The sequence below is a fragment of the Prunus avium genome, chromosome 4, assembly GCF_965620075.1.
Source record: "Prunus avium chromosome 4, drPruAviu1.hap1.1, whole genome shotgun sequence".
Classification (NCBI taxonomy): Eukaryota; Viridiplantae; Streptophyta; class Magnoliopsida; order Rosales; family Rosaceae; genus Prunus; species Prunus avium.
This window is the reverse complement of record NC_142287.1, coordinates 13,529,812-13,540,379: the sequence shown is the minus strand read 5'-3', so window position 1 is coordinate 13,540,379 and position 10,568 is coordinate 13,529,812.

Genomic DNA, 10,568 nt, shown 5'->3' with positions numbered 1-10,568 from the left:
TCTACCACAACAATAAATTTCCTATTGAGTTTAAACCAAAACTCCCTTTATAATATGGGTGGACGATAAAGTTGATATTTCACCTTTTAAAGAATAATATTTGTTGAACCAAAAAAATGCACAAAAAAATAAATTTGTGGGTTTAGATAAGCCCCACAACGTTAGGTGGGTATGATTCCCACACGACACTTGTTTTCAAAACAACTTTGAAGCAACATATATCTCTCAAATGGCATAACGTGTTTTTTTTTTAATTGCAAGAGGCACACCACATACATTGTTGGTTGCCTGGAGGGAGGCGGTGGACGGTCGTGGATTGGTCGCCGGTGGTGGTGGCAGCTGGAGTTGGGTTGTTGGCTGTGGCGGGCAGTGGTGATGGCAGGAAGGGTTGTGGGTTGTCGGAGGTGGACATGTGGCATTGTGTGATTGACTTAGATCGAGTGGCAATGTGTATAATTTTGAGGTTTTTTAAGTACGTTATTTTAAAATTAAATGTTATATTTTTAGTTATTGACCTTGTCTAGATTATTTGAAATTGAGTTATTATCTACCACAACAATAAATTTCTTATTGAGTTTAAACCAAAACTCCCTTTATAATGTGGGTGGACGATAAAGTTGATATTTCGCCTTTTTAGGATTAATATTTGTTGAACCAAAAAAATGCACACAAAAAAAAAATTGTGGGTTTAGATAAGCCCCACAACGTTAGGTGGGTATGATTCCCAGATGACACTTGTTTTCAAAACAACTTTGAAACAACATGTATATCTCAAATGGCATAACGTGTTTTTTTTTAAATTTCCAGAGGCACACCACATACATTGTTGGTTGGCTGGAGGGAGGTGTTTGAAGGTTGTGGATTGGTCACCGGTGGTGGTGGCAGCCGAAGTTGGGTTGTTGGCTGTGGCGGGCAGTGGTTGTGGCAGGAAGGGTTGTGGGTTGTTGGAGGTGGACATGTGGTATTGTGTGATTAACTTAGATCGATTGGCAATGTGTGTAATTTTGGGATTTTTTAATTACGTTATTTTAAAATTAAATGTTATATTTTTAGTTATTGACCTTATCTAGATTATTTGAAATTAAGTTATTATCTACCACAATAATAAACTTTGTATTGAGTTTAAACCAAAACTCCCTTTATAATATGGGTGGACGATAAAGTTGATATTTCGCCTTTTAAGGAATAATATTTTTTGAACCAAAAAAATGCAGAAAAAAAAATTGTGGGTTTAGATAAGCCCCACAACGGTAGGTGGGTATGAATCCCACACGACATTTGTTTTCATAACAACTTTGAAACAACTTGTATATCAAATTGTCCCAGTTCTTATCCCTAGAGAAAAGGAAGGGATAAATAAAGGAAAATAATAATTTGATCAAGTGGGAGGAGGAATCCAATTTGAACAAGAATTGTTCCATCTCAAAACTCCTTCTCACAATCACTTTATTAAAGAGAGGAGACAACTGTTGGAGCAGAAATTCTTACAATAAGAATGTCTTCCCCAGGTTCTCGGCTTTACTCCGCACTCAAGATAAATAAATCTCCAAGCAACACTCCTTCGAAATCAAATGAGAGAGGGTTGGGTACCTGCAAAAGATACTCCGACGCTCAAGTCAATTCTTTGTATGTATTTGAGTGCACCAATTAATTTAAAATCGCATATCTTTATCTGGTTGTGAAGCTTCACATTTATACCTAATGACAGCCTTGGGATGCAAGCTTCACTTTGCACATCTTATGTCCACTTTCGCCACTTCCGGTTAATGAGAGTTGTGCATTATCAACTACCAACCGTGTTCACGTTGGCCCTCGATTCATGTGGATTGGGGGGTGGGCATTTGAATATACTCACGAACCCATGTCGGGCCGCTTGTGTACGAGTCAATATGGGGTAATGCACCTGTGAACCCGCGTTGAGTGGTGCATATCCGAACCCGTGCTGGGCGGTGCACATCCGAACTCGCATTGGGTTTATGCGCATGCGAACCCACATTGGGCCAATGCCCATATGAACTTACGTTGGGCTTATGCGTATACAAACCCACATTGGACCAATGCCACTTCGAGCTCGTGTTGGGCTTTCGCTCATGCGAACCCACATTGGGCCAATGCCCATCCAAACCTATGTTGAGCTGTGCCTATATCTAATCTCGTGACATGGCGGATCGGTAGCAAATTATTTTGCTCCCACATTGCCCCCTTTTTTTCCTCTTCCCCCTCGCGCCTAGCACGTGGGTTGAGGGAAGAACTTAACTTAGCTAAAATTCTCTTTGGGGTACTACCTTTGCCTCCTTGAACCATTGGATAAAAACTTGTACCTGATTTGTTAATCAACAAGACAGAAATGACAATTAACAATGTCATTAAAGATCGCAAGGGCACATGCATATCTACATGAATAGTGTCCAACATGTCAGATACAATAAGACAAGAAACCCTATTAATTATTATCAAAAGTGGGGGAAGACGCTTTTGCTTGAGTATAAATAAGGGCATATTTGAGTAACTAACAGCTGGCAACGCAACAAGGATTTAACTTCAATTCTAGCAGTTGTATGTCAATCACCTTGACACGATGCCCCATATAGCCCACCATGCATTCAAGGGATTTCCAAAAAATAATGGATTTCCATGACCTTGACAGTTTAGTTTATCAAAACCTACTCCTGACATCAATTTAGTACTTCTCCCTCTCTTTTAGAATTTTGCACTTCCCTCTTCACTTATAAAAGAAGATGAATATATTGCAGAGGCAACAAGAGGGAAAACAAAAGAAAAGAGAAAGAGAGAAATAGGGGAAGGGAGAAGAGGGAAAATCCCTCAGAATATGCGTTGGCTTCTTGCTCGATTGCGTGTCATCTTATGAACGATGCTTTGGTATTTTGCTACAGCTGGCCTACAAATAGGTCCACACCTGGGTTTGGGCCTCTTACCCACTGCTTTCTTTCTATAATCTATACTTTGCTAGATCCACCACCAACACTCTTCTTCTTTGTGGTTTTCTTCATCGTCAAGAATTTCTTTGTCCAGGTATCAACTAAATATGCAATAACCTATGCACTTCTATTCGCACTAATTCAATTGTGAAGAACATGTATATAAAGTTATATATTTATGTATTTGCATGAACGTGAAGAACATATGCATACATGAAAGAAATATGATGCGTGTGTATATATTACTATGCATATATATTACTATATATGTAGACACTACTACTTGTAGTCTGCGTGTGCATCTATTAATATATATGTTCCTTGGATACACATTACTATATAGGGAGTTTCACTAAAACACCCAAAATGGGGGTTGAAATTATAAAAAAACCCAACACCCAAAACACTTTATAAACACACCCAAAATCCATCATTACACACACTCAAAACCCATTTATAAACACACCCAAAAAATATACAATTGTTGATTGTGGGGTTGATTTTGGGTGTGTTTCTATGTTTAAATAGTGTTTGGGTTTTTTTTTAAATACATGTCTAGGATTGGGTTTATTTATAAATATCTATACTATATATGTATATCTACACATATATAAATATAAATCTATGCATGGCAAATATTAATATAAATGTATGCATAGCGAAATATTTCATGATAAAATATACATATATATATATATATATATATATATATATATATAAAGCAAAGTAAATTGATATATGGAGCATGTGCATTTTTCTAATATGTAATTAACCCGTACATGCAATACGTAAGGAAATGATAATAGTGACGATGCACTTACGCTCAACGCGCTTACTTCATGTTTCTGTAGTTGTTTTGGTCTGTCTAAACTTGGAGCTTACACTCTTTAATTACCTCGCAGTTATCATGCTCTTATTATTTATAAGTCTACGTGAATAACCAACTTGCTTTATCTAAAAAGGATTTTCCTTAATCATGTTTATTTGAAGCTATGGTTGACTTTTGACTATCTTACATTTGACTTCCCAGGAAACTTACTCAACTCGGGCCTTTCCAATCCTGTGTTGCATTTCCACTAAGCCAAACCTCCTCAAGTCTTATTTATTCAGTTTGGGTTGAGCCAATCTCCGAACCCAACTCACATTTAAACTAACCTCGCAGTACGCATCCCCTTCTCAAGTTGCCTCTTTCATTCAACTTTCACTTCACCTGCTTGCTTTCTTACTTCGATGCCGAGACTTAGCCTTTGGGCGAAGTCAAAGGTGGGATATACCTCGAGGCTTGAGATAAACAAGATGCGGGAGAAATTCCGCATTCCTGAGGATGTTACTATCGGTCGAATACCTAAGGGAGCGGATATGTACACAGGGGTTGGAATCCTGGAGGGAGCCTTGGTGCTCTCACTATCTCACCTAGAGTTTATTAGGTTTCCGCTTCACCCTTTATTTCACCTTGTGTTGAATTCTTTGAACCTCCACCCTATGCAGTTAAATCCGAACTCATACTTATTGATTAGTGGTATGCTGACAGTTGGCCTCAAATGGGGGGTGTCACTAGGCTTCTTAGATTTCTTCTACCACCATTATGTTGCCACAGTTAGATGTGAGATTGAGTATTTCTACCTAACCCCTCGACCTACTCGTAATTTTTTTGGCTACAAACCGTCTTCTGCGAAAGATTGGAAAACCCGACCCTTGATGATTACTGGGAATTGGGCGGCCCCTGAGATGCCTTGTGTTTCTATGCCTTCATCGTTCGGGCCCGAACCTGGTATTCTTGATTATGACTATTCTACTAATACCGAATTTGATATGATTTTTCAAAGGAAGCTTACAAGCGAATTCAGTGCCCAACCTAACCCGTTCGGAGATTATCCTTGCTCACAAGCGGATTTAGTGGCTGAACCGCCACTTGGTAGGTCGAGATTGGGATGTTCAGTACTTCCTCGATCCTAACACACTTCTTCATATCTCTCAAGATAGAGATAGCATCACTTATCCATCTTATCTTAAGGTTGATCTTAGTGCGGATCTACATGAGACAGAATTAGTAGGTCACATAGTCAGCTTTGATCGAGTTCTCCAATTCGAGGAGGATTCTTCACACAGCATCCGAAGGAGTTATGCAAAGAGATATGCTCAAGAGGAAGAAGATAGCAGTGGTTACTCCCCTTACGAATCCGAGTTGTCTGATATGTTGGGCCCATTACCTAACTCGTCAAAACGTGCTTCTCGACCAAGTCCAGGGCAGAGGCCATCCGTTGATCAACAGACAAAAAGGTCCAAGCGTGTTCCAAATGTTGGTTTGAGTTCAGATCCTACAGACGCGTTCATTCTGGGTTCATCCTCAGGCCGATCCGATCATGATGCGCTCTGCCGAGTCAGTTTGGCCACCTATGCTCCATTTTTGGCTATTGAGGATATTGACCTCGATAATGAACCCATCATTCCTGCTGATGGTGAGATATGGAGGCCCAAGTTTCACAAGTCAGACGGGAAGCGTCTTATGACGAATGAAGGACTCTTGCATCCACAAAACATTAAGGAATTGACAGATTTGGATGATCGTGACACTGCGCTACAACAGGCCCACCAGTTCATCTCGGTATGTTTTGTCTTTGCATTTCTCATTTTCTCAATTAAGCTTTATCGCACTTAACTAACTTGTACAAATGTCTTGCAGATGGCTGAACTTCGCTTGGTTGAACTATCCAGGGCTCAAGGGCGCAAGGACGAGTTAGACAACTTGAGCAAGTCCCACGAATACTTAGGAAAACAACTTAAGGCAAGTGAAGCTGCATCGACAAAAGAGAAGGGTGAGATTTCCAATCTTTCTGACAAAATCAATGCCCTCAACCTTGAGAGCAAGGACTCTTTACTGGAAATGGAGCAACTAAAGAATGATATGGGACGTGTTGAAAAGGAGGAGAAAGATCAGTACGATGCATGTTGCTCTCAGATTTTCATGAAATTCACCAAACACTTTCGGTTCGGCTAGGTGCAAGGGCAGTAGCTTGCCCACCATAGGCTCGTGGTTGATCCTGACGCCTATGATGGAGAGATGGGAGTTGGTATCGCAGACTACGAGTTCATATTTGGGATGATCCACACAGACATTCCTCCTCCCGGATCTGTAGAGCATCATGTGCCTCTCGACTCTGGTGATACCGCGCCTTCCACCATGAGCCATGACATTTCTATTCGCGACTACGAGATCGGGGAGTAGGCTTCTCTTTGATGTAGCGAATTTTGGTGTGTGACACCTACTCTCTTTAGTATTTACTTTATGTGGCATGCATATTGTTTTGAGGTTAAACTTCTGTATTGAACCTTATGTGGATGTACCGGACTTAACTAGACTTGACTTGCTTCTTATTGACATCCAAGCTTGGGTTTATTCTGATTATGTGTTTAATTCACTTATCCTATCTGGGTGAGTACGAAAATGAGCATAACCATCTTCACTATGGGTTCCCTTAAATGTGATTCGTCTGGGTCATTCTAAGTTTCAAATCTATTCCTATCCTATCTTATATTACATGTTGAGTTCATCAGGATAACACTATCCTTTTTTCAAAAATCAAGTAGTGTTGGAGCTTCCGTTTCTCAGATAAAATTACTTTTTGAATTTGAAACTCTGCACAATTATCTGAACTAATGGTATTTTGACTGATGCTATAAAATGAAGGCCTGAGGATGGGATTCAAGTACCTGGATGCTATGGCTCACAAGCGTAGGCTAAAACTTCACTTCCGCCTTTATGCTGACATCCCCAATAATTTTTGTTCTCCCAAGAGAAGAGGTGCTAGAGGTTCTTCATCCGGTTCGCCAGTGAGGTCATCTGATTGCTCCAAAGTTCCGAACTCGTTGCCTAGTCGTGAATGTAAATCTAGGACTCGGTCGAGATCTGACAACATATGCGGATTTCATTTTGACTCTCCTTCGATTCATTTTGGGCAATCACCGGATTGTGTTAGAAGAGAAAGAGAGGGTCCCAAACCTTCTCGCTTGAACAAAGGTGATGCTTGCCCTTCATACTCGATGAGGGACGACCCTAGGCTATCATGTTTCGGACATCGTCACCTGAACTCTGATAAGGATAGAGAGGCTTCTCCATGGACAAGTTATTATCAGATGAAAAGGGAAAGAGACTTACTTAGGGAAACCTTGACTCTCCTTAAAAGGGAACTGGCAGATGTGGATCGTGCTGTGGCTCTCGCTCACTCTGAAGGGATTTGTGACAGCTTCCAGTAAGGGATCAGCTACTTTCGTGACAAAGCCAAAGCGGCTTATTCATTTGTTGATTGGGATAACTTCCCAAGATGACAAATTGAGTTTAGGGAGTGGTAATAAGTAGGCTTTCAATGCCCAGTCCTCACTAGGGTTCTAGTGGGGTGAGTCCAACTAGCTAGTTGTCAAATCTTCTGTTTTGTAGCATTTGTTTGTTTCATTTTGTGTCGACCCATGGCCTGTTATTATTTCTTGTACTTTCGAGTTTTTGAATAAAGTTGGAAGGATTCTACTTCCGATTTGGTTTCCCACAATGTGTGCAAGTTTAAGTGTACTTAAATTCCCTCAAGGTGATCTTGGAATCGGCATGGGCCCAACTGACTAGCCATAGAGGATTGATAACCTTAGGGTATTGTTGGAATTCGCATGGATTCTATTGATCTCTCCTAGAGGATTAGTAACTTCTGGGTGATGTTGGGATTGGCATAGATCCAATTGGCTGCCCTAGAGGATTGGTAACCTCGAGGTAGTGTTGCGATCGGCATGAATCCTATTGATTGCCCCCAGAGGATTGGTAACCTCTGGGTAATGTTGAGATCAGCATGGATCCAATTGACTACCCCCAGAGAATTGGTAACCTTGGGGTAGTGTTGCAATCAGCATGGATCCTATTGATTGCCCCCAGAAGATCGGTAACCTCCGGGTGATGTTGGGATCGGCATGTATCCAATTGATTGCCCCCAGAGGATTGGTAATAGTGTTGCGATCGGCATGGACCCCAGTAATAAGTTTAAACACAACTGAGTTTACAACAAATTTAAGCTAAATGCATGAATCGGCATTTGAATGGGAAGTGCGGATTTTATTTAATAAATATAAGTGGAATGATGAACAAGTAGATTAATTTTGTTTTCAGGTGAGTTGCATTCCAAGGGCGTGGCATATACTGACTAGTCTCAACCCGTCTCAGGTTGTAAGCGCCTTTTCCGTATGCTTCGGTGACCACGAACGGTCCTTCCCATAAACGACCAAACTTGCCTGCGTTTAGATCTTTGGAGTTTTCCATTACTTTCTTGAGGACCCACTCACCAACTTTGAACCTTCTTGGGGGGATCCACTTGTTAAAGTAATTAGCAACTTGGTTTTGATAGTTTGCTAGTCTTAATGTTGCAACCTCTCGATGTTCCTCAATAAAATCTAAGTTGCGAGCAATTTGTTAGTCGTTATCCCCACAATTTGTTAGCAGATTGTGGGCAGTCTGATCTCAGTTGGGATAACGGCTTCGCTTCCGTAGGCTAAGGAAAAAGGACTTTCCCCCGTTGGCTTTTGTTTTGTGGTTCGGTACGCCCATAACACATTTGGGAGTTTCTCGAACCATTTACCCTTGCGTTGCTCAAGTTTCTTCTTAAGGCAATCGAATATGGTTCGGTTTGTTTTTTCCGCTTGTCTGTTTCCTTGGGGATAGCTGTGGGACTAGAACTGTTGAATGATCCCTTTCTCCATGCAATATTTCCTGAACTTTCGATTGTTGAATTGAGTCCCATTATTTGAAATGATGGCTCTAGGTATCCCAAACCTGCAAATCATGTTGCACCAGACGAACTTTATCACATCAGTTTGGGCTACTGTCCCATATGCTTCAACCTCCACCCACTTGGTAAAGTAATCTGTGGCCAAGAGAACATATTTTTTGCCCTCAAGCGCAGTTGGTAATGATCCTACGATATCCATCCCTCATCGGGCGAATGGGCGTGTTCCTATGATCAAACTAAGTTCTTCTGTAGGTCGCCTAATTATAGGCGCATGTTTCTGGCCCTTATCACATTGCTCGGCCTCTCGAGCCATGTAAGACCAAAAGTAGCCTTGTGTTATCGCCTTGTGTGCCAAGCTCCTCCCTCCAGAATGATTGCCACAAGTTCCCTCGTGTAGTTTTTTCAGGGTCCACTCTGCTTCGGATGGGTTTAGGCAGTGTAGATAAGGACCTAAAAAAGACTTCCTAAAGAGGACGTTTTCTATGAGTGCGTACCTGTAAGCTTTCATCCGAAGTTTTCTCGCTTCAACTGGATCTGCAGGTTGTGTTCCTACCATTAGGTAATTTTCTATTAGCGTCATCCACGTCACCTCTTAGTCAACTTGCATAACCCAAGGTTCAGCAACATCTAGATTGGGGCTTTCCAAACGTTATATAGATATGACCCTTGTTGAATCCTCTCCTAAAGCTGAGGCCGATGCCGCACATGCCAACCAGTCCGCCCGTTCATTCAACTCTCTCGGAATATGCTTCAGTTCGAACTTCTTAAATTGTTGAGACAGACACTTTGACAGTTGTTGATACGCCTCCATCCTTTCATCTTTGGTTGCATATTCCTTATTTACTTGATTGACTATAAGTTGGGAATCACTGTACACCTTCAAATTATCTATTTTCAGTAGTCCGACAATTTTCAATCCCAATTCCAAGGCTTCATATTTAGCAACATTGTTTGAGGCGGGGAAATCCAGTCTGATAGAGTATTCTAGCTCTATTCCTTCTGAGGAGGAAAGGACAATCCTGACCCTGGCCCCGCTCGGTTGGATGAGTCGTATGCATATAACTCCCACGATGTTTCCTCACTACACCCCGCTTCTGCCGTATCACTCTGTTTCTCATGCGTTCCTTCTATGGGATAACATTCGACGAGAAAATTAGCAATTACCTGTCCTTTTTGAGATGTTCTTAGTTGGTACCTGATGTCAAATGCTCCTAACTCGATCGTCCATTTTGTGACTCTTCCCAACAGATCTGGCTTGGACAAGATCGCTTTAATAGGCTAGTTTGTGAGTACTATAATAGTATGAGCTTCGAAATATTGTCGAAGCTTCCTCTTGGCTACTACCAATTCCAAGACAAGTTTTTCTGCAGGAGTGTATCTCTTTTCAGTGTCAATTAGGCTCTTGCTGACATAGAAAACAGGTTGTTGGAGGTAGTTCTCTTCTCGGAACAATGCTGCGCTTACTGCCACTTCTGTTACGGCAAGGTACATATACAACATCTCTCTAGGTTTTGGTATAGTTAGGATCGGGGGACTTGTCAAGTATCGTTTCAGTTGATCGAAAGCTTCCCCTTACTCTAGCTCCTATACCTCATTTTTCTTATTCAAGATTGCCTGGAAGAAGGGTTTGCACCGGTCATACAAACGTGAGATGAACCGGCTCAGTGCCGCTATCCGCCCTGTTAACACTTTTACTTCTCTTGGAGTCTACATTGAAGCGGTGACACGCGACACTAGGATCAATTCTAGGCATATCCACATGTGACCATGCAAACACATCCTTATTATTCCTCAAGAACTCGATGAGACGCTCCCTTTCGATGTTGGATATGAGGGAGCCCACCAATACTTTTCTATTGGGATCATA